The sequence below is a fragment of the Wyeomyia smithii genome, chromosome 1 (genome assembly GCF_029784165.1).
Source record: "Wyeomyia smithii strain HCP4-BCI-WySm-NY-G18 chromosome 1, ASM2978416v1, whole genome shotgun sequence".
NCBI classification, from domain to species: domain Eukaryota; kingdom Metazoa; phylum Arthropoda; class Insecta; order Diptera; family Culicidae; genus Wyeomyia; species Wyeomyia smithii.
In genome coordinates, this window is record NC_073694.1 from 44,237,847 (window position 1) to 44,264,854 (window position 27,008).

The 27,008-nt window shown below is 38.8% G+C and overlaps 1 protein-coding gene across 1 annotated transcript in view; it reads right to left on the bottom strand.

Annotated features, from left to right (window-relative positions):
* Positions 1-346: 346 nt before the first annotated feature.
* Positions 347-27,008, bottom strand: part of LOC129718508 (uncharacterized) — a 63,882-nt gene continuing 37,220 nt past the window's right edge. Inside the window, exon 2 of the transcript XR_008726934.1 lies at positions 347-756. The gene's annotated coding sequence lies outside the window, so the exon portion shown is untranslated. The remainder of the gene's footprint in view (positions 757-27,008) is intronic.

A 27,008-nucleotide genomic window follows, 5' to 3' on the forward strand; every position in this document is an offset into this window, starting at 1 on the left:
TGAACATAATTAACAATAAATCGTAGAATCTCAACGTAGCATTACTCTTATCACTATTTACAGATCATTCGAATCGCAACATAAAAAATGTCCGTATAACAGCTAGTGAGTAAAATCGGTTACCATTTATTGATTCAGATTATATATAGCATGTACGTTACACTACAAAACACGATAAATCAAATCACATACCTTTACAACCTTCGACATAACTTTACAGTTATCCATCATCTTCAATAAAAAATCTACGTTTCACTCAAAGACCCAATTAGATCAAACGGGATATCACAATTTTCCACAGCATACAACTAAATGCATTATTCATGATTCGAGCCGATATGAAAGGAATAGCCTGCCATTATCTAAAACCAGAAAAGCACACTGGAGCAAATAGAAAGTACATTTCTACAAAACACTTCAAACGGATATCACTCCGGTTTGGGGCTGACTTTCACTTTCGTTCCATTGTATCCGGTTGAGTAACTACAGCTTCATGCATACCGTATATCTTCTACCCCAGGTATTTGCATGATGTAGATAACTTTTTGCTTTTAACGAAAAGTTTTTGTTCTTGCTCGTACACACGAACTGCCGGCTGTTCCGCTCGACGTTATCGATTGAAAGTTTTCAATGGAGTTTTTCGGCTGGATTGATGTGCAAGTTCCAAGATCTGGTGTCACCATCTCTCCGTGCAGAGTGAACATCACATCCTTCATCGGAATTTGAGGTTTACTATTGTGAATCTTTACATTTGATCTACAGGATAAAAAGAAGTTATTGGTATAGCTTTTTGTTCTCCCAGGTTGGATCTTGAAAAAAAACAAGCGTGATTAGTTGTTTTGAGTAAGCTAAAAAAAATCAGAGAACGTCACCCAACGTGCTCGCCTGCATTCTTGAGCGTTCATTTTTGACGTCGGCTAGTTCCACCCGTAAATATGAGTGTACGTATAAAAGTTCAATTTGCTAATGCCAGTCGCAACAATGTAGCATTCAGTGTAACAGGGGCAAAATAATGTTTCCATTCTCTTTAAAACCCGCTAGTAGTTTCATTTTTTTATTTTGCGCAGGATGCTTCAACTAATGAATCTACTAGTAGCATTGGAGAGCTTAAAAAGCAGCATGGAATAGGCCCGCGTTTGGTAAGGGAAACAATCTAGACGAATAAATTTTAATGGATACGATCGTCATGTGATACATTAAAAAAGTACATGCCAAGCTGAAAGACTGCAACTGGAGGGCACGGGTTCTCTGTGGCATGCTACTCACTGGCTAGGATTGATCACTTATGTTTTAATCATAACATTTTGCAAATTAATAGTTCAGTTGAAAATTTCCTAACAAAACAATTTCCATATAAAATGAACAAACATTTTTTAATAGGTGCTAACCTTTGCAATTCGAGCATCCCTCAAATTACGGACACTGGGTACGTGAGCAATAATTTTCCTTCGCGTTGTTATTTTTCTTCTCGGCAGGATGATTTCAGGCGTGTGGAAATATCCCGTTGTCTGTGCTCAGCGAGACTGAAAAATCCGTGTACCGTGCATGGTAATACGTTCACTTTGCATGTTGCAGGTATTGCCTGTGTATAGGCAGGAAGGTGAACAGGTTAGGTCCTGGAGTGCTGCATCAGGTTGCATCCGAATTGCAGTGTGTTTAAAAGCATGTGGTAGCGCAAAATGAGCAACCATCCAGGCTCATACATTAATGACTGCCAAAGCCGCGAAGAAGCAAAAAAAAACTTACCAAGGAATCGCTTCCGGAACGCATCGATTCCCCGGTATTCTGGGGCTAGTCACCCGCTGGAAAATGGGCCGCGTCATCGTAAATCATGCCTGGTAGTCATAAATTTGCAAAATACTCAGATGGTAGCATTACTAAGTGAAATTGGATGAAAATTTATCAGAATTCGAGAGCAAGAAATCCCTAGGTTTTTTTTTCTGTAATACGATTCATTTCCAATATGAGATGTTAAAACAACAAAACAAAAAGCGATCATTATGAAATTTATTATTAAGGCAATTATCAATTAATAGGAATATCTATAATTTTAGAGATTTAAAAATTCTCAAGCATTCGTAAAATTTCAGGTACCAACTAATGTTGCTAAGATGCTAAGATAGTTCATGCCTTTATTACCATTCTCTGCAATTCAAAGCACTTCCATCCACAGCTTGGGTTTACAACAGTGACGAAAACAAAACAAGTTTTTTTTTACTAATTTCCAATGCTTTAATAGATTTTTAGAATTTTGAATTATTTGTTTCTGAATTTTGCAATCATCAACACCTTAACATTTTATATATATATTTTGTTTTTTTCAGCATTTTTTATAATAAATGACCATTTTCTGTCAATTTTAATATTATAGCTCCTGCTCTCTATCCCTCTCTCCCTCTCCGTGTGGATATTTTTATAACTTTTGTTTTTTGCTTCACAGAATACTATTTCTAGCTCTCGCTAAGAACTTTCTCCACTTCACTCGGTTCTGAGCTATTAGTCCCCAGCTCCCTTGGCAAGTCTGCTTCAATCTTGTCAAGCCATTAGGCACGTGAGGAACCTCTGTGTCTGGTGCCAGTGGGGTCATTGAAGAGAACCGTCATCCTCGCCATATATTTGGCCCATCGTGGCCTTCTGTCCTGCGTCAGCTGTACAATGGGAATCTCTCCAATTAATACCTGAAGCTTCTTATTGATACGTTTGCGCTTGCGCTACCCGCATACGCTTCGTACTCCACCAAATAATGTCCGCAACACTTTTCATTCAACACGGCCAGTTCATAGAAAACTCCTGGTCTAAGGGGCTATCCACATTCCACGTGGACAGATTCTTAACGATTTAACAACCCCTCATTGGACAATCTCCCATTTAAATTCTAAAGATTTAGTATGGACCGTGGACATTTAATCAGTCATGTTGTCGGCAAAAGATTATCTCTCTAGTTGCGCGGTAGCGGTCTCTTCGATGGCCGAATATTACTCGCCTCATTCATCGTCAAGAGTTCCAAGCACTTAGTTCCTCCTTAGAAAGTAGTATTTCTTCAAGTAGACGTTCGCAGTCTTCAACAGCCTGCGGATTGTGTAACTGCTAGATGTTTGGCCACTATTCGGTGTTGATCTAAGTCGCACCAATCGCACAAAAACCTGTTCCCAGCTCATTGGTTGCCCTACATCTCTGATGAAACTAAGTTTTTCCGACACAGACTTTGAACACCTTTTCATCTTTACAATAGATCGTAGTGTACTTATTTATGTGGGTTTCTTCACTAGGCCCACGCTTCAGGGTCTCGTGATGGGGCTGCCATATTGGCAAAAGCGCTTGAGACACCACATTTCTTAATTCAGCCTCCGATGGTACACTATTCGTCAGCCTGAAGTCGTCATATTCGATTACAAAATACCATCAAAACGAAGCAAACGCAAAGCATTAATATTTGGTCTCTGGATGTCATCTCGATTATTGCAGGGTATTGATTGATTTCCGTAGATTTTCGCGAACCAGGAGTCTTCATCATAAATTTACGGTTATTAAGTGTCAATCTGGGTGCAGAAATACCAATATTAACAGGCTTTTGACCTTTTTAAAAGAAATACGTATACCAAGTTTGATGGACATCGATTCAGGCAATTCAGAGTTATGGTGGAGCACAAGCAATCGTACAAATCTTGACTTTAGTATAAACACATTTTTACAAAAATGCTTTTACCCTCTTTAGCCAGTTTACCTCGAAATAAATGGAAGTTCCGAATGGTAAATAAAGAATTAATATGCTGATTTGGAAAAAAATAAGACATCATTTAGTATCAGTCTAACTCATTTTTCGTGGAAAATATAATTGAGCAAAATTGAATAACAATGATATCATATAAAACATCGCACAGTGGTACAGAACGACATTTTAGGTCTACATTTAAATTGCATTTAAATTGCAATGCGATAAAAATTAATGGTCCGAAAAAACAAAATAAAACAATTGAAGTTTTTGTTTGTAGAAAAAATGTTACACTATTTTCGATAAATTTGTAGATCTGTTGATTTTAAGCAACTTTGGAGAGGACTACTTTTTTGTATTAAAAGTTATAGATTATAATGGTGGATTAGGCCCTGATTAGCAAGATAATCATCTGTTTTGTAAGTTTCGGAACATTGCGACCATTATTTTGATCTTTTGTGGTAAAATAATTTTCTTACAATCCGGTTCAAAATTGTAGATTCAAAAGTAACAATAAGACAATAACTTTTCAGCCACCATGACAACAAGAGCTGATATTGCATTCCCTGTAAGATCGCGTTTGAGAATTATTTATATGCGGAACATTCGTATATTAGGTAACGCGCTTGGGGGAGGGGCAGTATTCGTAGTATACCATGCAGAATTGCGTTTCGTGAGGGTGGTGAAAAAAAATAGTGTTTTGTCTACAAAATGACGCTAACAAAAATCAAAAAAGAAGAAGTAACGAGGTTTCTAATTGATTGCGAAAAATTGCGCTTCTGATCCTTTTTAGTGTAACCAAGTGTAGAACCTTAAATGTGTGAAGTCAGGACTGTTTATCCATATATGTCATTCCATACGAAGTGATCACGATAAAGCACAATCCTTCATCGAGTGTCGTTTTGGAAAAATCTCGATTTTGGTGTCGATTGGATTACCCCTCGCTCTATAGGACTCCCTGTTGGTTGCAAAATAGCGTTTTTCCTATTTTGGTACTCAAATCACTCGCTCTCAATATGGGTTGCGTTGTAGTAGAGACATGAGCGCAGAAGAATATTGAAGAAAGGGAATAAGAGGGAATAACGTGAAAGATGCAGTACTTTCTTGCGATACCGCTTACCGTGCAATGCGCGTGATTTCTACATAAACCATTACGTTATGGTAAATTCGAGTAGGGTGCCTATGGAAATCAACTTTTCGAATTTAGGTATCAAAAATTTCCTCTTCTCGAAAAAGAATTTTTATTTTTGAAACTTTTTTTCGAGATAACACCAGAACTCGAAGTTTTATGCATTTTCAAGACCCTTGGCCTAAAATAATCAGTTTCGATGATTTCTGTGCATTATTCATCAGTCCACCAGTCCACAGCCCGAAGTCGGATTGAGCAAAAATTATGCATGAGGACTTTTTCGAGAAGACGAGGCGTTTGAATACTGCAAACCAGGCTTGTAAATGGTCTCGGTAGAACCGAATGACAGTGTACTACTCTACGTACTGTGACGTACGCAAAGGAAACGAAATCAAATGAAAGTGCTGACTGTTTACAATACTGCTGCGAACCGAAATTCGAAGTTGAAATATTTCCAATACATCCCGTTGGCACCCCAATAATCAGTAATGTGGAACCTTGATATCAAAAATAGTAGGAGGTTGTATCCCAGACATGACCGCGTAGCTGACTTAAAATTTCTGCAAAGTTAGGTTTTAAACGAATTATGATGCCTTCATTCCTGTTTTCTTCAAATGCAGAATATCTCGAATCAGGAGAATATCTCTCTGGGCAATTAGTGACGCCTGATAGAAGCTCGTTCAATTCCTCGTCATTGCGAATTGCCGCTTGCAGGATGATTCTCATTCTTTTTTCTCTAGCAGTGTTCCACACAAATTCCAACATTTCTGCAGCAAGGTACATTGCAGCCACCGGGTCGAGGAATACTCCTGCGCCTACCGAATCAACTACCCCGGCAAAGTGCTTTGAGTTAGTCTCAATTGACACCATAGGTCCACTTAAAAAATCGAAACTTGGGAACAGATACGCACTGACCATATAATCCGATCTGTCCAAATATATAATTATTGCACCAATCCCAGACAAAAATGCACAAACTTTAGCGAAAGCATTCGTCGAAAATCTGATTTTGGTATATAGTTGTCCTACAGCTATAAAATCAGACCTCGGAACAGGATATAAAAATGAACTGTTCAAAAATATTTGCGAATACTTAGAAATTAATCAAAATTTCTCAACTGTATACCATCCTGCAACTATTGGTAGTCTTGAAAGAAATCATCGCGTTCTTAATGAATATTTAAGACACTTCATCAATGAACAGTTTGATGACTGGGACGCTTGGTTACCTTACTACACATTCTGTTACAATACAACCATAACCATACATACAGACCATAAATTCAGTCCTTTTGAATTAGTTTTTGGAAGAGTAGCTAGCACGCGCAGCATTATCAAAAATACTATATCCCTAGACCCACAATATAATTATGACCCGTACTTAACAGAATTGAAGTACAAAATTCAAGTAACCGCGTTAACAGCAAAAAGTTAAAAGGTCTGTGATTGAGTGCACAAACGTAAGCTTGACGTGGGACTATTGTGGGTGGAAAGATTTAATTCTGCCATAGCTATAGTATATAACACAGACCAAACGTACAAATACCATACACAACAATCCATGAACAAAAAAAAAACACATACACATGTCATAAACCATAGCATACAAACTAATAGGAAAAATAATTAACTTGTCGCCTATAAAAGTATTCTGTCGTAAATAAATTCATCTGGATGAATGCATTTTTGCACACACATGGTATACACACATACACGTTTTACACACACGTTATATACACACACACTACTCACAAGCACACAATCCTCAGACACACCCACGCTACTTACACACTCACACACACATACACACACACATACACACACATACACACACAAATACACACACACCCACACACCACTTACACACGCCGCTCACACATACACACACGTTACTTACACATACGTCGCTCACACACACACACACACATTAACACACACATTAACACACACACGCGCTACTCACACACACACGCGCTAATCACACACACTCACATACACACACGTTACTCACACACACACATACACACACGTTACTAACACACACACACGCTACTCACACACACATACACACGCTACTCACACACATGCACACGCTACTCACACACACGCTACTCACACACACACAATCCCGCAATTTTCACGGAGTAATTAGAGAATGGTAACTAAAATTATCATGTTATACAAATCTTGTATGTTTTAGCGTGTTATACAAATCTTTTATGTTTTAGTATCGTGGCTAACCAGAATGGTCAGAAGTAATAATTTGCTTCTACTTTCTCTATTCGTTTCTTCTTTTTCATTAAAACAACTTGAAATCACTTACACATTATGTTATGTATATTATGTGGCATGTCTTGCCATTTTTCGAAGCTCTACCTATTATCAATCCTACTTAAAAGTATTTTTAGATTTGAGATTATTTACATTTTCGAATAACAAGGTATGTAAAGCTGCTCAATTAGAATTAATTCATTGGACTCAGAAATCTCACTACCAATGATACAGACTACTATGCGCGAAATCAGTCGATGAATCTTACACTATGGCGTAAATTAAAAAAGCCACACTACCCGATAAAAATAAAATATTAGAATGAAACCGAATTTGTCAACGGGTTCTGCATTACGTGAATCACTAAATTGGCTATCCAAATAACTTATGTGGAAAAATATTTTGTAAAAACCAAAAAACTAGTTTGAAAGTTGAGACGAAAATAGAAAAAAACTTGAAGCATAAAAGTGAAAATAAACAGACAACGTAATAAAGCATGTATTCGTTTTGAATTCAACAGCAATAAATGTGACAATGTAGAAACAATTTTGCTGCGCAATTGTGCTCGGGTACCCCCGCGAAAGACACAAACTAGGGCATTCTGCACAACCATATGCAGCGCCTGCATAAACCAGATTTATCTTGATTAGAGCAACTGATTCGATTCAATCCAATTGATGTGTAACACGGCAAACATGACCTAGCTTCCCGCAGGAACCGTGACAGCAAGCAGAGAGAAACTTAATTAGGCTACCGGCGTAGTTCGTCGTACCATAATTCAATTCGCTCAATACTAATCAATTAATGGAACTTCTTAAGAAGTGAAATTGTGCAAAGTAAATCCAATCTTTGCGACATTCGATAGATTGGAGATGCTGCTGCATCTAGAAAGCTACGCACCAGTAAACCAAATGATGATCAACTCGCTGAAATCTTGTTAGTAAATCATTCGTGAAATTAACTTCAAATGCGCATAGCGATAATAGCTAGTATACAAATACTTTCTGGCATCTGAAGCTTTGCTGTAACGAGAAAAAAAAATCACACAAGCATCGCAAATATGTGTACCTGTTCATATCAGTGCCAACAATCACCGGATGGCCACAGGAAGCACCAAACCAAGCCACCGTAACCAGCCGACATATCCGGACAACATTGGCCCCGTTTACACTCAATCCATTTGCCGTCCCGTCTAGCACAACCTGCTCCGTATTGATATGCAAAATAATTCCATCACCCTGGGGCACTTTGGGTGACGATTCACACTCACCCCACGAGGAAGCTCGACTTTAGCACCTTTCCGTGTCCGCAAAAATCTCCGGAGAATTCTGATCCCGTCAACACAAAGAGCAGGAAACAGACGGAAAAGGACAAAAAAAAGATTTGTGGCTTATTGAAACCGGAACTTCGATCATTTGACCATTCTCCCTTGATTCTCGATGGCCTCTTCTGTCTCTGGTTGCAGCTTTCAGTCCATGTTCAATTGAAATTCATTGGTTTACACATTCACACAATTGCTCTCGCTTTCATGGCCTGCCAAACCCTGTACCCCCCGTGCATTCCTCGCTTCTTGTCGACGTTGTTGGTACAAATCACTAGCAGAAACGGCAGCATCAGCAGTGCCGAAATTCAGAAAATTATGTATGCTTTGCGAGTTTTAATTGTGGAATTTTTTAAACAGCATGCTCATAGTTTAATTGCGTTTTATACTATCGACTATAAACAAAATCATATGTCGAGGTGAATTCACGCCTGGAGGGTTTCGCAAATTAACTCTTTAGTACGCAGACTATATGTTTGCTACCAAGGCCGCACACAACCGTACATGTCAGCAACTGTTTATATGAACATTAATGAAAATGTTTGTATACCAACCATTAGTAACAGTCAAACAAAATAATAAACCAGGAAGGAAATAAACTTTAACTAACTCGCAACCCTAAACATGGTTATATAGAAATTATACTACCTACCTAATTTCGGCCCTTGATTGCATGCTATCGAGAATGTCAGTCGCTTGTCTCGAGTACCAGTACGAACCCCTTCTCACCCTTGCACCGGGCTGGAAACCAATGGGGAGTCAAATTCACGAACATTGCGCTTGACAGACTGTTTGGGACAATATTAAAATTCCAGTTCATGAATGGTGCTTCTTGCGAGCGGCTACTGTGGCAATTTTCACAGTCAAGGATGGCTACTGCAAGCATGACGGTGCAGTCCGACTACCGACCGTATCATCCGGGTGGTTTTCTGTAGTGGAACATGGATAGAAAATCGGAAAGAAGGATACGCTAGCTGGGAGGAAGAAGCCCTGAGAAGTAACCCCCGGAACAAAGCACCTATAAAGAATGATTGGTTGTAGAAAGTTTAGTTGAGGGATTAATACTATTTGATACAACAACAAATTCTTGACAGTGTATCGAAAGTCGTTTCCGGATTCGAAACGCACAGTTGAAAAATGATTAAGTTATTAGCTTAACAACCATGAGATAGGTAGTATTGTTTATAAACAGTTCCAGGAATTCGTGTAAAAAATACAATCATAACCAATCAAATTTCAAAAGAAAAATTTCACCCCAATTTCATATCCACAAGCACTTGAACTTATTACAGAGTGTCTTTCATCCGGAGTGAAGTTCCAATATAACTCATTCCAGCATTTTACATACTGTTGACTGTTTACTGTGACTGTTGCACTCCAAAATCGAAGAGGCTAAAGTTCGTATGTGTTTATTATTTTATGCTTTCCCACTTGCTGCTCGCACGATGTGCCTTGCCACACCGGCAGCTCCGCATAGTTCCTAAGGGCATTCCCCATATCGTGATACGATTCCGAGAGCATATCGAAACGTACACACTTTCTGCCACTACACAACCTGCGCCGGCATCGTTTTGCATTTCACAACAGAACTGTGTCGCACATGATATCCTTTTCCAGCGGTCAGTTGTCCGTTCGTCGTCCAGGGTTGCTGTTTTCGAAGTCGTGTGCATTTGATCTTGTACCGGTCAGTAAACGATAGACAATAACGAAACCCCATTCACCCAGTTCTCCATGGTTTCCGACTCGATACAAGATACTTGTATTATAGGTGTATCTGAATGAGATGATACAAAGAAGACACTATTATCATTATTCGCCCCTGCACAAATCAAATCCTTCCGGTATTTTTACCCTACCTCGAATGTAATAGTCTTGACTAGAATCTATATATGGCACACATTCGAATGGTCAAATGACCGAGACCGACGTTGTTTCAGTATATGTAGGCAAAACAGAAATGCGTTCCACCGCCAGAAATCGTACCCCGTAGGATTCACACACGAAGGCAAAATTCTCACGTGGATTTGTCGTCGTCGTGTTGTAGATTTACCGGACGTCGGACTCGATGCATGCCGGACATAATTGCAACATTTGTACGACGCTTCCGCTGTGCACGGTCGGGCCCCTTCAGTTCCGCAGGGTGCAATTTCGCAACAGCGTTCCGTTATTCGACCGCATTCGAGTTCACAAGTTTGCACGTCGCTTTACTACATTAAGTTGTTTGGACCATGGCTGCATAATTTGCCATCAATGTAAGCCCAACAGTGGAGTACAAGCCCGATTGGAAGATATAAAATCAGCGCAGTCGGAATAGTCGAATAATTGAATAAAACCACGCCATGGGTTGATTTACACACTGTTCAAAATTAGAAAAAACGATTCTAGGGGTTTTTGTGCTTGAAAGATGTTTCTTTCTTCTTCTTCTTTCTATTTTCTAACTCTTTTTCTAAGACCAACAAGATGAAGTTCAAATGCTCCTTGGAGGTAGACGAATAACCAAACTTCCACGCGTTCTATATTTTTCTTTGCTCTTAACAGAATCGTATGCTAATTTGAAGTTTTTTAACAGATGATGAGTTCACAAGCTAACTTCTTGAAACTCCTCAAGGATCGGATATTGCGATGTACAGCATAATCTTTGATTCAAACTTGTGCTTGAACTTGTTGAGGAGTAGAGGATTGGTCTTAAGTGTAAAATCGGTCGTTTCCGGGTGTTTGAGCCTTTGATAGAAGAAATTAGCTTTCATCATTCAGAATAAAAGACTTTTCACCGTATACTTCCGAGTCACCCAGTGGCACTAGAATCTCTCGGTTTGCACTTTGAGGATCTGGTTTACTTTTTACGCACTATTCCTCTTGCAGATGCATGACTTCGAACAACGGAACTTTTTGGCTGCTTCCCGCTGAGCTACTGAATCCTTGTTGTTGAACATGTCGTATAGGGAACGGAGCATTTTCTTATTACTTATCTCCGTTAGACGGCCGCTACTTCTCTTTCGGATTACTGCCATGGAAACCAGGTTACGGTATATGGTGGATACCGGTACATTTTCACTCTTCAAGTGGTCCACTCACGCACGTCTTTTTCAGTCTACTACATAGGAGTGTAAAATGAAAAATTATTAACAGAAACGACACGAAATTTGTCTCTTTTTAATACTTATAAGCCGGTTTGTGTTCTATAGATTTTCTTCATTCTTGTAGCAATTGATCGGAGAACCACACGCGCATCTGCCCGAATGCCAAAAATATTGTTCGATTATGCGAACACCACATTGTTTTTTTTTACGTATAGTTTTTGCAAATGCGAATTTTATACAACAACGCGATTTATTTTTACGCAATATAAAAGATTATTTGTACGCGGTAGCAAATAACGCGTTTTTACGCGTTTTTTTCACGCGGTTTATTTTTACGCGGCACGTATCCCCCGCGTAAAAAGCGACTTTAGTGTACTAAACACACTAAAGTCGCTTTTTACGCGGGGGATACGTGCCGTGTAAAAAAACCGCGTGAAAAAAACGCGTAAATTCCGAAATCCGCGTAAAAAAACGCGTAAATTTCGGAAACCGCGTAAAAAAAAACCGTGTTAATTCTGCAATCCGAGTGAAGAGAAACCGAAATCCGCGCAAAAAAATGCCGGAATCCGCGTTAATTCCGGAATCCGCGTAAAAAGCGCACATGCCAAATTCGGTTCCATTTGCTTGATTAGTTCTTGAGTCGCGCAGAAATGTATGTTTCATTTGTATGAAATCCCTCCTTTCCAGAGAAGGGAGGGGTCTCAAACAATCATAGGAACCTTTCTCGGCCCCGAAAACCCCTACATACAAGTTTTCACGTCGACCGGTTCAATAGTTTCCGAGCCTATATGGATCAGACAGACAGACAGACCGGACTGCATTTTTATATGTATAGATGGTATTTGGTCGTTTTTGGCTGTTTGCCACACACCGGTAGTCGCTATCTTTGAATTCAAAATGTTGTCTGAGGTCGATTTGTGGGTTAAGTGCATCATCACGATTCCGAAAATACACATATTGGGTGGTATTTGGTCACTTTCCGCCATTTTTCACCATATTTGATTTCAAAATGGTTTTTGGAGACAATTTCTGGCCCTTGCGCGTCATTCTGGTTCCGGAAACACCCATATTAGAAACCGGAAGCTTCCTTCTTGAATTTAAAAATGGCGTCTGGAGTTGAGTTGTAGCTCCTGTGCATCGACCCGACTATTTTAGGCTGTTTTCCGGAAAACCTGGTTGAAATATCTGTATAATTTGTATGGGAGATTTCCTTTCCCTTTCAGAGTACAGAGGAGAGTCAAATCACCCTTCCAGAAGAAGGAGGGGTGTCGAAACATTATGAATAATTTTTTATCCCTAAAAACATTCACCTGCAAAATTTTGCTCCATTTACTTGGTTAGTTCTCGAGATGTGCAGAAATTTGTGTTTCATTTGTATGGAACCCCTCCTTTCCAGGAGAAGGATGGGTGTCGAAACATTATGGACATATTTGTTATCACTAAAAACAATCACCTGTCAAATTTGGTTGTATTTGCTTGATTGGTTCTCGAGCCATGCGTAATTATTGTTTAATTTGAATTTACAGAGAAGGTAGGGGTGACCATTATGGACATATTTGTTACCCCTGAAAACATTCACCTTTCAAATTTATTTCCATTTACTTGGTTGGTTCTTGAGATGTGCAGAAATTTGTTTTTCATTTGTATAGAACCCCTTTCTTCCAGAAGAGGGAGGGGTGTCGAACTATTATGGACATATTTGTTACCCCTAAAAATATCAACATGCCAAATTTGGCTCCATTTACTTGGTTACTTTTCAAGATGTGCAGATATTTGTGTTTCATTGGTATGGAAACCCTCCCATCCAGAAGAGGAAAGAGTCTCGAACCATCTAAGTCACCTTTCTCGACCCCCAAAACCCCTATACACAAAATTTCACGGCGATCGGTTAAGTAGTTTCCAAGCCTATATGGATCATACAGACAGACAGACAGAGCTGCATTTTGATATGTTTAGATTTCATTTTGTTGCTCTTCAAAATTCAGGTAGTTCGACAGAAAGGTACTAAAAAACGAGGTTTGTGTGATATTCTGTCGAAAAACACTCATATTACATCGTTATTTTCAAACTCCTTTCCATCTTTATTCACATGCCCACCGAGACTGACTGACTCGTCAATCCCGCAAATCTACACACTAAAACTAGGATACCACAGTTTGAAGACGATTGATTTTAAATGGAAAGCAAAAATTTACAGTGTCACTATCGCCTGGCGATTTTCAGTCGATAATAACTTTGTCAGGTTCTGATATACGCTAAAGAGTGTCATTTTTATACGTTACTGATTTGTAATGAATTAATTATTTACTAATATTTTTATATTGTGCATTCTGTCACTAACTTTGACGTATCAACACTATTACATATATTTTAAAATTTATTTTATTATATTAATAGATTGTAATTACTTTCGCAGTTAATTGAGTTAATTGAAAAAATTATGAAGCAAAAATTTTATTTAAATAAACATAAACCTAAACTTACAAGCAGGCCCGGATTTGAGGGGGGGCAAATGCCCCGGGCCTCCCGATTCAAGGGGCCCCCCTAGTCCTTGGGCGACCTTTTTTTTTTTCGCTCGTCACCTTTCAGAACGTTACCTCTAAATGTTTTCAAAAAAGAGGGCCTCACAAACAAATTTGCCCCGGGCCCCCCACCGTCTAAATCCGGCCCTGCTTACAAGTAACATACTGTCTATAAAATGAGCAAACCGTTGTAATTGAAAGTTGCAACGATTTTTGTCGAAACTTCCACATTAGTAAAAGCTAATGTAGTCCATTCGTACCAAATTCGGCTTCTGTCAAAGAGAAAAAATTACGCAAGTTTGCTTGTGGGAGCCCCAACTTATCAGACCGCCGCTGAACTTGATTAAGTAACCGGAGTTGGATTTTCGGTCTCCTGCATGTCCAGTTCAATCTGCGTCTACAAAGCCCTTCGTATGCCGGTTCCCAGATGCAACGAAAGTTCAAATGGTGTGACTGGAACAGATCTCAAAGGTGATGTATGTATTAGGCTGCCGTGTATTGTGCCTTAACACCCTCTCGACGGTAGTCCGATCGTAGCCTCTCCTTGCTGTATTCTCTTTCTTGATCGGAGCGTACCACTTATGGTTTACGGCTGAACTGGGTTCTAGCCACCTCGACATTTTCTTGAATCTTGTGAGGTGACTATTAATATGGACGTAACTGTGCCGACCTCAACCTTGCGTAAATATATAAATAAATAAGTTGTTGCCCGGTTAGCCAACACACAGCTGTTTGCAATGATATAGGTAGAACATTTTGCACTCTCGCTTTCAGCCTAAACTTCGATGTGAGGTCCAAGCTTGAGCGCGACTGCCAAAGAGGCATCAAATTACCCATGGCGAACGGCAAGAAGTTCGACTTAGCAAACACTCCAACTGTGTCGGCTTTCCATCTCCGTGTTATCCATAGCAAATGTGTAAATCAATGTGCAGAGTTAATTATTGGGGACATTTGTAGCCGCTATGAATAGGTTCAATAAATGACTCTAGATTCAATCGACTCTTGGCACTTGGCTCGACCAGTCTTCTCTGGTTGAGCACCGGACACCCGAATGTACGTACCTTACTACTGATGAGTAAGTCTAGTGTTTGTTTAGTAACGAAAGAAGCGTTACACCTGTCTGATGCTTCTTAGCAAGAACATCGTGCAGTACCTTGTATAGTCGTGGATTATCATTATGAATTACTGGAATCCGGGCAGGGATTATGTGCCAATCGGACCGCACACGTCCGTATGCACCAGCTCCAATGGCACCTTGATGCTCGATTTTGATTCTTGGAGGGCGTATGAGAGCTTTTACTTTTGCCCTGACCTGGAGCCCTGCCGTTTCGCGACTTATCTCAGGAGTTTTTGCTTGGCAATTTCCAAGGTCAGATCTTCATCCGACATAACGTTTGTCGCAGATCCGCTTTACAACGAGACCCTTGGCGTGAGGCTCACCTTAAGAGGATGGTCTATGTTTGTGCTTTCTGAGGCATCTCCAGTGGTCCCAACAGCAGCTTTAGCCTCGAGGGCCAGTTCCACGCCCACCTCCACGTAACGTCACAAGTCCCCCGCACTATGGGGAGTATTACCTTGCTTATGGCCAGAGGGACATTAAGTGAACACTTCTCCAGGGAACGGTGATATTGCTAATAATAGAAGTACGAAATACAGCAGACACACAAGCGATGTCACCAAAGATCAATGATTTTGGCCGCGGTGTCTAATTTGCATAAGAACTAATGCAACACTGAACTATTGGATCCAGTCGTCCGTAAATACTCTGAAAATTGGACAACCCTAAATTATCCACGTGGAATTATAAACTCACGTTTGATCCGTTAAATTTGGTAAAAAAATGTTTCACTTCAAATTCATTAAAACAACAAAGTGACCATAGTCACCCAGAATTAGGAATTAACGAAAATGTTTTGTCACAGCCAGGCTTCGAAACGGTCAGCATTTTCATTTGATAATTTCCGAAATATCCACACTCAACGTGCGTAATTCTCATTTCTAGAAAAAATGTCAAAATACGTTTGAGGAAAAAAACGTCGTGATAGCGGTGCTCGTTTGACATTTTCGTTCAAGAATGTATTAAGACAGCGAGCCTTGCTAGCGTCAGAGAAAAAAGAATACAAATATCGCAGTAAAAAGTGGTTCTACCGTGACCATTTCGAAGACTGGGCACAGCTTTAAAATGGCAGAATTGTTACTAAATTCGAACCCTTGATAAAGATGCAATAAAGCATTGAAACGTTGAGCATTGAAAAAGTCAAACCGTTTCATTTGAAGCGTCCCACGGTAATGTACTCCTAAAATATTCAAAAAATTATCGTAAAAGTGTCCAAAATCATTCCTGTTTACGGTACAAAAAATCATATTACCTATGTGACATAGCGCCGTGAGAGTACACTAAAATATAATTTTAAGTGCACATGAGACTATGGAAAATGTATGGGAATATTCGACTTTAAAATCATTAATATCTTGATGATATATGATAGGATTAATATGCTAATAAAACAAACACATTTTAAATGTCATCTAGAATCTAATAACGTAAAACTCCTTTTTAACGAAAATTCTGCGCACAGCAATGCTCAATAAAAAAACTGCTATCGTTCGGCCCTTTTCAAAAAGAAAAGTTCTAATCATTTGACAAAATAATTGGAGCGTAACCGGGAGTATTTTACAATTTTGCGATCGCCCTCACCGGCAACCAATCAACTGGGCCATCCAGAAACAGTCTCATCCTTTTTTCTCTCGTTTTAAAGTTACCCTGCCGCTGGAGTATGGTGCAAGCCCGATAAGGAAAAGGATTTTCCAATTAGCTAATGTACTAGCGAAACCACACCGATTTTCACTCATCACAGGATCATCCCGTTTTCGATGGCTGGGCCACGGATTGCACATACTACCTGCACTGACTGGTTCATCTATCGACACCAATAGCTATCATATTTTAGTATACAAAGGGACGGAAGAAAAAAGATTCATGAAATCATCCTCCGCTGTCAGCTAGTTTTACAACCTAAAGTCTCCAGCGTTTGACATGTTATCACTTGTTGGAGTTTGAACCATTGAACTTCGAACTTTGTACCACCAATAAGTTCATTTACTATAATGCTATTCTACGTGTACAAGAATTTCGGTTAAAAATCCAAAAACAGTACTATTCACCCTATTCGAACAATTTCCATATCATTCCGGTTATTCATAGCTGAGGCCTTGAAGATAAAACAGCACCAGCCCCACTCCCGCCGGCATCCTATCCTGCTGCCCTTGGTTGTAACGGCCGGAACGAGCGGCGTGCCATTAGCTCTAAAATGAAGCCCACACTATTATGCTTGCTCTTCAATCCTTTCAGACCAATTTCTGATGTGAAGCGAACTGGAGTCATCAAATGAAAAAGGCAGTCCGACTGCGCGCCATACAAAGGTACGCCCGCTGCTGCCGGTACCGCTGAGAGTATGGTTCAGCAAGCATAGCTGAGTATGGAAATTAATTTTCTTTTCTACCTAATGAAAATTTTAATCTCTTAAAGTAGTTTAACATTAAAGTTCGAGTGGAAGTGAAAGTTTGTTTCTGCGGCAGGGTGTAAACCGACTGAACGGCTAGATACTGTGCAGTGCCTTATCGATGTTACGAGTTGTTTGAAGCTGAAACCGTAATAAAAACATAATTTTTATGGGGATTTTGAAATATTTACTGCAAGCAAACAGTTAACGAACTAGAAATGTGTGATGTTACAGAGCCCAAGAAGTACACAATTACTGTAGACAGAATCTTAGTTAGCCGACTGAGATCAGAATTATAATGTATGGAACGATTTGAAGGAAACCGTGCAAAGCTTTTTTGAGCAACAATGCTTCAAATATTATATAAATCAGATATTAGATAAAAAAATTATATAAAATCTCCCAGATGGTCTCGAGGTACGATGCTGGCCTAACAAGCCAGTCGTCGTAGGTTCGAGTCTCGGCTCGGGAGATACTGTTAGTGTCAGTAGGATCGTTGCGCTAGCCCCGCAATTGTCCTGTACGCTAACAGTCGGCTGCGAAGTCTGTGTATAACAAACAGAAGGTCAAGTTCCGAATCGGAATGTAGCACCAAGGCTTTGCTTTGCTTTTTTTTGCTTCAAATATTTTAAAATAGAGGGCAAAACACGTACGCGCTTTCAAAAATCCCCTTTTTCACCACTTGAGGAAAATATTAAGCTTTCTGAGCCAAGTATGTGTGCAAAGTTTGGAAATTGGTTGCATTGAGTCTCATTGAATTGAATCCTCAAAGATTCTAACCTGGATCCATTGTGGTCAGGGCCGACGTCACGCTACTTTCCCGAGTAGGTAGTAAGGAATAGAGAAGGTTCATGGCGGACGAAAACATGCGTGTAGGCATGTTATACGAAGTACCCTGCCAGTCGTTGCCATTTATGTTCACCAGGTAATTTTTACTGTTTGGCCGGTGGTACCAATTTCCCAACCATTGTTGCCAATTAGTGCCAAGATATTGTAGATGCCGAAACGGGCGTACCCGGCGTCCAAAAAGTCTCGCACTATATCTGTTTTTGATGCAGCGAGGTACCATTCTTTGAACGCGTACACTTCTGAATGAAGTAGTTTCACTGTTTTCGCCATGACGGTTAGAGTTCGAGTTAATTTTTTTCTGCTGACTTATGGGTTGCTATGATTGACACTGCATGGGTTGTTTCGATAATGCGTGTAAAGGTGAACCCGCGAAAAATCGACAATTTTTAAGCATTTTTTTAAGGGGAAATACCTATCAAATGCTAAAAAAAACAAGGCTTTTTTCATGATTTTTTTAAAGGACATTTGAGATGTAAGGTATATAAATAATATATCATTGGATTGAGCAACTCTTGTAGAATAGAAAAAAAATCATTGCCATTTTTTTACAAAATGGCGGCTGTACAGCCATTGCCGTGAACCGCTTTTTTAAATTCTTCCGCGACGAGCAGTAGAAGTCGTGCCCAACGCCACCTATAGCCAAAACAATTTTTTTTTTTCATTATCTGCATAAGTGTCGCTAGTGTAGTACACATGATTATATTTTTAGATTTTTTTTTCGCAAAAAGGCAACGGTTTGAAGAAAAAAAAATCATTTTCGACAAAAAATCGACTTTAATTGTTTATAACTTTTGTTGTAGTTAATCAATCGCTAAAATCGTGTGTACTTCACTAGATAATCTAATGAAGAAGCTACAGTTAAAATTTCAAGCCAATCGGATGTAAACTTTTTAAGTTCTACTGCTCGCCGATTTTGAAAACAATGTTTTGAGAAAAACGCGTTTAAAACTTCAAAATGCTATAGATCTTAAGAATCGCAATAATAAAGCCCCTTATATTTTTTTTACCTTCAGTCAGCTATCCCTGCGCCGTAAAGTTGTCATTTCTGGGCTTTATTTCCCCCCCCCCCCTCCACTTTGTTACCTGATGTAAGGCTGCGCCTAGCCTGTTTCGCGATATCAGACATGCGATGCTCAGCGACTTTGACGCGGTTGGCGTCCGATCTCACGCAAAACTTAAACTTGTGACTCACATTTAAGCACTTTTGATTATAACTCACAGTTAAAACGTATAGAGAACTCAAACAATGAACGTACACAACGAGAATGGCTGATCGACTATACAAAGGAAAATTGTGGGTAAACACGTGCTGTAGAGACGCTATAACGGTCGAAACTTGATGGAGCGACCTTTATACTCGAAATTTGAATCACAATAACGATCATAGGTAAATTCTGTTAGTTTACAAAGCCTCGAAATAAAAAGAAAAACGAGCATCGTCAAAATAAACGAAAAATGTTATTTTGAAACATAAAAGTTGTTCGGTAAAAATTGGTTTAAATGAATTTTGAGTATAGATCAGTACTTGGACGATGTAAATTCTAATTCTAGGATCGTTTTAGCATGATTTCAGCCACTAAAAAAAATGACAAGAAAAAATTTGTTTTTAGTAGATAATATCCTCGAGAAAAGTCTCCATTTAAAATTCAAACTTAATCGGACTTCTGGTGAGGCTTCACTTACAGTAGTGGAAGTCTCATTTTTTGACCAATGAAAAAAATACACAAGAGTAGCTCTTGAAGTCTCGAAATCGAAATTTTGTTTGATAGCAAATCGCTTAGAAATACATGAAATCTGTAGCTATATAAACTCTCGCTCAACGATATTCATCAAAAAGCGGTTGAGGTTTTGAACATAGAAAACATCACATTTTTTTGGTTTTGTCCGATAATTCCGTGTGGGTAAGTACCCACAGGGATATTTGCTGAGTGGGTACTACTACCCATACTGCCCACATTAACCGCCGGCCCTGATTGTGGTAGGTGATATGATCTCTATTACACTGGTTAACACTGGTGAGGCCTTAAAAATCAAACTGGAGAAAATGAAAGATTATAGCTATATAACCATTCCTGGGAATTTTGGTGCCCCTACCCTTTTCAAAAACGTGTCAAAAGCTTCCACCCTTTCCAACGCGAACGTTAGCCGTGCCCCTCCTTTCACTGTTGAATCAGTGGAGGCGCTAGGTTAACCATTCGACAGCGATCTAGGGAACGAGTTTAGGGGGAAATTCGGATCTAGAGCTCGACAGAAATATTCTAGCGAAAAACTTTCTTCTACGAGGTTGTTACATATGATGAGGCGAATATTATTATGTTACCACAAATTAGGGTGACCAAAATTTTCTATGAAATCAAATATCTAACTCTTGTATCCTCGTAGATAGAATTGAAGATTGTTCTATAATGTTGCTGTTCCGTTAATTTTGAGCTACTTTGTAGAAGTAGTTTTTTCGATCTTCCTTTATCGGAAAAGTGACTAAGTTCCATCACATAGGACGCAATATATAAGCATGATGGGCTGCGCATGGTGAACATATCTTTAATCCAAATTCGCAAGCTGTACACTTGTGAAGTTCGAACCAAACCTTCACATCTTTTCAAGTTAAATTGTAAGTTTTAACTTGATCTATAAGTCTATTTAAATAAGTTTGTCAAAAAACGTAAAAGTTAGATAGAAGAAAAATATAGTTCCTTGCATAGAAAATTTTGGTCACCCTTAATTCGTGATAATATAAAAATAAGCGCTAGATCCAAATTTCTCCCTAAACTCGTTGCCTAGAACGCTGGTTAATTGGCGTCTCCAACGATTCAACAGTGAAAAGAGGCGCACGGTTAACGTTCGCGTTGGAGCTTTTGACACGTTTTTGAAATGGCTAGGGGCACCAAAATTCACATAAATTGTTGAACAGCTATATATTTTTCTTTTTTTTTAAGTTTGAGCTTTGGGCCCGCACCTGTACTTTTCTTCTAGTTTCGTTTTCCAAGTTGCCCAAAATTGATAGGCTACAACGTTGCAGAACATGATTTAACTCTATCTGCAAAGACAAAAAAGTTTGATGCTGGATTCCATCGAAACTTCTGGCCACCCTAATTTGTGATTACAGGAAAATGTGCGCTCCATCATAATGCACAATTTTGATAGAAAGAAAACTTTTCGCTACAATATTACTAGCGACCTCTTCATTCAAATTTCCCTCCAAACTCGTTTAAAACGTCGAATAGTTAACTTAGTGTCTCCATCGGTTGAACAGTGAAAGGAGGCGCACGGTTAACGTTCGCGTTGAAGTGGATGGGAGATTTTGACACGTTTTTGAAATGGCTAGGGGCACTAGAATTCACAAAAAATGATTAAACAGCTATCTTTAATTTCTTTCTAGTTTGAGCTTTATGGCAGTAATTTTAGTATTGCATAATATACTAAAATTCAAAATATATCGAATGGTGTCACTTTTTTTGGGACAGAACACACAATATAAATTCCCTTATTAAAAAAAGGGCAATCGTGACTTTATTAAGGAGAAGTGTCGTTGCAATTTCCAATTGTATAGCACCGAAGCAATTGTACAACAAATCGGATCCAATCACAGCAACCATTTTATCTTGAAGAGAATATATTTTGTATGCATTAGCTAGTTACCGTTCAAACCAGCAGAAATTTAATTCAGTCTCACTGCGGGGAACTGCTCCATTATTCATCTCAGTCCATATATTCATCTAATACAACAAAAAAAAACACAATTGAAAACAGGAAAAAACGCATATTTTCTAACTAAACCAATCTACTAATCCATGGAATGGATTCTTCTTAGTTCACTTTGAATTTCCCATAAACTAGAAACTCAAAAGCTCACTTAAAAGCTCTAAATTTGATATTATAGTCGGGCATCTGCACTCGAAAACTTAGATGATTCAATCACCTACCTCAGAAAACAAAATCCGCGCATTGTTCTATACAGCTACAACGGGATTCGTTCAGCAGACAACCAACGTTTTTTTCATCACTAGCGGAACACTTTTTGTTTTAATCACTGAACAAAATCACTCACTACACTAAGAATATTTTAACCCTTGAAATGTTGACCTCAAATTTCCAAAAACAAGCTTGAATTAGCAGAAATATATGAGATGAATTTCTACAATTCCTAAATTTCAACTGTATGTATTTTCATCTGTTTTCACTGCGTTGAAGAAAATCAAAAGTTGCTAAATCAGTTTCTGTTAATACGAAAAATCATACTGAAAATTTTGAATTATTCCGACATAATTGACATAAATCAACAGCACTGCAGTGGTTACCTAGGTTACCAATTTTGCACGTAAACAACTACAGCGGATATCTAGGTAACCTACTACGACGGGCCGCGGCTACGTTCATTCATGATAATGTGATTTATTCATGCTTAACAGCGTGATGGATGGGGGCGTCGTGAGGTGAATAATTTAGCAGTGATTCAAGTTTTGAGATGGATATGGAAACGTTGTGAAAAATGGTTTGTTTTTCAAAATCAGGATAAATCTAGCTAATTTTACTAAATATACAATGCTGAACAATTCCTTAAGAGCACGTAAGCATACTTTGTTGATTTGTTCAATGATTCCGTGAAAATTGGTTGCTTAATCCGTGCTTTCTTCGTGAATATAGGCTAAATGGGATGAATAATGGAGCAGTTCCCGTATCACAATAGTAGCCGCGGTTTTGTAAAATTCATTGTAAAGAAGGGTTAGTGGGGAGCCTGAGAATAAACTTAGTTTAAAACCGTTGATATTGGACAGTCAGGATGTGGATTGGATAGGAGGATGTGTTCCAAATTTGTTCAGGACGGCGAATAAAAAGACTTTTTTGAGTTGAAAATATAACAAAGTAAACCGTCCCAAATTTTCATAAACTTGGCCGAATTAAAATATTTAAAATTTTTTGTGTTTATACCAAAAAAGTGAATATTTTTGTTATAGTGATAATTTTAACCTGAAACGGACGACTTGATTGAAATGAGGTTGATATCTTCTACCGTTTTTAAGTAATGGTGAGAAACAACCCGCCTAAAAAACTCGTGAAAAAAAGACTTTACTGTACTAAGATTGGAACCCATGACCACCCGCTTGTTAAAATCCAACTCCAAATAGTAGGTGTCAATTGATAGAAGGTGACGTCACGACATGGGGTTTTTTTTTTTAAACAAATAATAATAGCATGTAAAACGCTGTCGCTCGTCCTGTTCCCGGCAGAACAGCAGCTTGTTTTTGCGCAGCATGGGTGAACAGGGGACTTATTCGATCGCAGCGTTCCACAGCAAACGGACCAGCCGGATGATCGCAGCACTGCACAGCATTACTGAACATGTCCTGATATGTTAATAATTTTGTCCGTATCTGTCGCACCGGTTTGATTTCAGTCATTTGGCCCCTGCTAATAGCAGTGAGTGTGCCGACAGTGTGTGTGTGTAAATGATCGTTATGTCTATGATCGTGGATTACGTCTGCTTGCAGTGTGTGCAGAGCGAAGAATAGCAAGAACCATTCCGTGTCATCGGTAAATGCAAATCCAAAATTAACTCTTCTCTTCAAGGTTATCGATAAATTAATAACAAGAAAAGTTGAAAGAGAATTATCACTAATATATACCGACTCGAGACAGGTTGTCGTAATTCAACGTTAACCTTGCGGTCGTGTCTTATAAACAACCTCTTCCACTTTGTTTGTTAAGAGAATTGAATTACATTGTTCAACGATGTGAACTTTTGTAATAAATTTATTTTATTTTGTGTTCATATTCCAGCATAAAAAATACTCAATAAAGAGGTGAAATGATCAAAATCATCCTGGTTTACAATACAGCTAATAGTATGAATCTTCTTGGAGTTGTAAAAGTTTTTGGTAGCTCGCGACTAGCTGCTCACACTTGCGGTTGTGACTGGTTTTCGTAAAAATCTCAAATTGCAATCCGGTGTACTTCTTAGAGCGAAAGATAGAAAGAATTTAAATTTTTTTATGTGCAATAGCAAAACGTCAACGTCAACTGGCGTATGTGTACCTAGACACAATCCCTTGCACTTCTCAACTGTTAGTTCCCAAATGGTTTTAAATTGTTTTCAGTATTCTGCTATGATTGTAAATTGTCTTACACCAAGTGCTCTGACAATAATATCTTTCAACTCTCTCTTTACGTTTATATTTAAATTTTAGTTTTCGATCATTACTTTGTTATTCTTGTCTTTAAGCACGGGTCGTAAGTAGGGGTCCTGGGTGGAGCCGCTTCCACGGGAGTCGTTGATTGGCACTACAACAGTGGCGGAACTAGACCGAAGGAAAATAAGCGAGAACAAAAAAAAAACCTTTTTTTTTCAGTTTGCCATCCAGATAAATTTCTGTTCTTGGTAGACACGGCCAGAGCCTGACAAAATCACCCTCACTCTCACATGACGATTCACAATTGAAAATGACAATTAGCGCTGATGAAGAAGAAGACAGACAGTACTTCACTGATTTATAGGAAAGGGAGATAAAAGAATCATGACGATATTGGGGACACAGTATTCAAGTTACCAGTATAAATAAAAAACGGTCTGAGGTTGGTGGAATTCGTCGCAGCCAGAGGCATGGCAATCAGTAGCAAAACATGGTCAATCATAAACACCCTAATGGCGAACCCAACTCTCAGATCGAGGATTTTATAGTTAGCATTTCTCAGAAGTTACTGCGACCAAATTGTACAGTTCTTCTTGCTGCTACTGCGCTGCTGATGAGATATGTGACCAATAGACAAGTGATTTGTTGAAGCCGAAAGCAATTTCGGAAAGCCAGCTGATACTGGCGCAATCTGCTACGCTATTGCTGATATAGGTCCGTTAGTCCCACAATCTACTAAAACGAACTAGGTATGCAATTCTGTCGACCTTTTTAGGAAAAGCTAGTAAGCGATCTATTAGAGGACGTAGTTTTCGTTCCAACAAGGCTTGACAATTTTCAACAGCACAATACAGTGGGGTCTTGTTTTACACGGTTGATTGTACCGGGTTTAAAAGATTAGGTTAGATTTACTTATACACTAATGTTTCAAGGGGTAACCAATATGCCCACATTTGTTTGACACCCCTCCCAATTCTTGAAGGAAGGGTGCCATACAAATGTGCAGAAACTCAAATTTCTGCACATCTCAAGAACTAACCAACTAAATAAAACCAAATTTGGCAGGTTAATATTTTAAGGGGTGAAAAATATGTTCATAATGGTTCGACAACCCTCCCTATTCTATGAGGGAGGCGTCCCATACAAATGAAACACAAATTTCGCACAGTTTGAAAACCAATCAAGCAAATTGCCTCATGCCTCATGTATTAGAATGTTTAATCGAGTGGAGGAATATTTTGAATTTGGTGAACCTTCGTTTAAACTGAAGAAGAAGCTAGCACGTATAAGTTTTTAACATCATATATTAGTTTTATATTAGTTCATTAAGACTATCAGTCAGATGAATTTCATACACAAATAAACAAAATACAACCTTATTTGGCATGTGAATGTTTTCGGAGGTAACAATTATGTCCGTAATGGTTAGACACCCCTCCCTCTTCTGGGAGGGGTTCCATACAAATGAAACACACATTTCTGCACATCTTGAGAGCTTGCCGAGTGAATGGAACCAAATTTGGCAGGTGGATGTTTTTAGTGGTAACAAATATGTTCATAATGGTTTGACCCCCCTCTTCCGTAAGGGGGAGGGGTCCCATGCAAATGGAACACAAATTCCGCATAGCTCAAGAACCAATCAACCAAATTTGGCAGGTGAATGTTTTAAGCAAATATGTTTATAATGCTTCGATACCCCTCCCTCTTCTGAAAGGGAGGAGTTCCATACAAATGAAACACAAATATCTGGACATCTCGAGAAATAATCAAGTAAATGGAACCAAATTTGATATGTTGAGGTTTTTGAGAGCAAGAAAAATTTTCATAGTGGTTCGACACTCCTCCCACTTCTGGATGGGAGGGCTTTATACAAATCAAACACAAATTCCTATGATGATTTGACAGTCCCCGGAAGGGGAGGGAGGTCTCCCAAACAAACTAAACAGTTATTTCAACCAGGTTTTCCGAAAAACAGCCTAAAATGATCGGGTCTATGTACAGGAGCCAGAAATCGACTCCAGACGCCATTTTTAAATTTAAGATGAAAACTTTCAGTTTCTATCCAGGTCATTTTCATCCTTTTTCAAATGGTGGGTCGGTTGGAGATGTTCTGTTGAGAATATCATGTGTTACAGCAATTTTGGTGAGGTAAGGTTTAACAAAAATAAATGGAGTCGAGCAAGTCTTTTTTGTAATTTTAATGTAATTCTTGTTTTAAACAACGTACATGCTCTGAGTTGTTCATAATTCAGCTAGAACTATTTTACACAACCCCAATAGATCTCATCATTGGCTTCATCCAAGTTGATGCTGTTCAATGGTAAAAATATCTCTCTCTATTTATTAGACTGCTTAATAATTGAATTGAAAAAAAAAGTTTGTTTTTTGTTCGCTAAACTTATCTCAGAAAAGCTCGAGTCGATGAAAACCTTTAATGCCGTTTAAATCACAATTCGGAAAGCGCGCTGCAAAATTGCCATTTATCATTTATCG